Source organism: Aethalodelphis obliquidens, unplaced genomic scaffold (assembly GCF_003676395.1).
Source record: "Aethalodelphis obliquidens isolate GAN/ISIS:26980383/991018 unplaced genomic scaffold, ASM367639v1 scaffold3433, whole genome shotgun sequence".
Lineage (NCBI taxonomy): Eukaryota > Metazoa > Chordata > Mammalia > Artiodactyla > Delphinidae > Aethalodelphis > Aethalodelphis obliquidens.
Genome location: NW_020841336.1, coordinates 1 through 1,937, shown reverse-complemented (window position 1 = coordinate 1,937; position 1,937 = coordinate 1). Strand labels below are relative to the sequence as shown.

At 50.7% G+C, this 1,937-nt stretch overlaps 1 long non-coding RNA gene across 1 annotated transcript; it reads right to left on the bottom strand.

The window, feature by feature from the left end:
* Positions 1–40: 40 nt before the first annotated feature.
* Positions 41–1,931, bottom strand: LOC113617234 (uncharacterized). Its single transcript, XR_003431556.1, has 2 exons — positions 1,018–1,931; positions 41–471 (listed from the first exon to the last, which is right to left on the bottom strand). It is a non-coding gene; the product is annotated as an uncharacterized LOC113617234 (long non-coding RNA).
* Positions 1,932–1,937: the final 6 nt, after the last annotated feature.

Genomic DNA, 1,937 nt, shown 5'->3' with positions numbered 1-1,937 from the left:
ATCAATGGAAACCACACCTCGTTCCCAGGCTGTCTTTTTCCATTCGGTTCCTGTTTTCCCCAGCCCCCATTTACGGCTTCAGCAGGCAGAAGCTCTGACACTGAATCTATGGACAAAACACCTCCATCCCAGGCTGTCAGTTTCCATTCGGATCCTGTGTTCCTGAGCCCCCATTTAGGGCTTCAGCCGTCATCGGTATTTCAGCACGTAGCAGCTCTGACTCTGAACCTATGGACACAACACCTCCATCCCAGGCTGTTATCTTCCATTCGGCTCCTGTTTTCCCCAGCCCCCCAATTTACGGCCTCAGCAGGCAGAAGTTGTGACACTGAACCTATGGACACCACACCTCCTTCCCAGGCTGTCATTTTTCATTCTGCTCCTGTTTCCTCAGTCCCACTTTTACGGATTCAGCCGTCATAGGTACTTCAACAGGTTGAAGCTCTGACACTGAACCTATGGACAACACACCTCCTTCTCAGGCTGTCATTTTCCATTCGGCTCCTGTTTTCCCCATCCCCCCAATGTAGACTTCAACAGGCAGAAGGTCTGACACTGAACCTTTGGACAACACAACTCCATCCCAGGCTGTCATTTTCCATTTACCTCCTGTTTTCCCCGAAACCCCCATTTACGGCTTCAGCATGCAGAAGCAATGACACTGAACCTATGGACACCACCACACCTCCTTCCCAGCTGTCATTATCTACTCGGCTCCTGTAATCCCCAGCTCCCAATTTACGGCTTCAGCAGGCAGAAGCTCTGACACCGAACCTATGGACACCACACCTCCTACCCAGGCTGTCATTTTCCATTCGGCTCCTGTTTTCCACAGCCACCCGTTTATAGCTTCAGCAGGTAGAAGTTCTGATACTGAACCGATGGACACCACACTTCTTTCGCAGGTTGTCATTTTCCATTTGGCTCCTGTTTTCCTGAGCCCCCCATTTAGGGCTTCAGCCGTTATCAGTACTTCAGCAGGTAGCAGCTCTGACACTGAACCTATGGACACAACACCTCCTTCCCAGGCTGTCACTTTCCATTCGGCTCCTGTTTTCCCCAGACCCCATTTACGGCTTCAGCTTGCAGAAGCTCTGACACTGAACCTATGAACATCACACCGCCTTCCGAGGCTGTCATTTTCCATTCGGCTGTTTTTTTTTCCAGGCCCCCATTTTTGGCCTCCAGAGGCAGGAGCTCTGACACTGAAACTGTGGACAACACAGTTCATTCCCAGGCTGACATTTTCCATTCGGTTCCTGTTTTCCCGAACCCCAATCGACGGCTTCAGCAGGCAGAAGCTCTGACACTGAACCTATGGACACCACACCTCATTCCCAGGATGTCATTTTCCATTCTGCTCCTGGTTTACTCAGCCCCCCTTTTACGGATTCAGCCGTCATGGGTACTTCAACAGGTTGAAACCCTGACAATGAACCTATGGACAACACACCTCCTCCTCTGGCTGTCATTTTCCATTCGGCTCCTGCTTTCCCCATCCTCCCATTGTTGGCTTCAACAGGCAGAAGCTCTGACACAGAACCTATGGACAACACACCTCCTTCCCAGGCTGTCATTTTCCATTTGGCTCCTGTTTTCCACAGCCACCCATTTATAGCTTCAGCAGGTAGAAGTTCTGATACTGAACCTATGGACACCACACTTCTTTCGCAGGTTGTCTTTTTCCATTTGGCTCCTGTTTTCCTGAGCCCCCCATTTAGGGCTTCAGCCGTTATCAGTACTTCAGCAGGTAGCAGCTCTGACACTGAATCTATGGACACAACACCTCCTTCCCAGGCTGTCACCTTCCATTCGGCTCCTATTTTCCCCAGACCCCATTTACGGCTTCAGCAGGCAGAAGGTCTGACAATGAAGCTATAGAGAACACACCTCCTTCCCAGGCTGTCATTTTCCAGTGGGCTCCTGTTTGTTCCAGG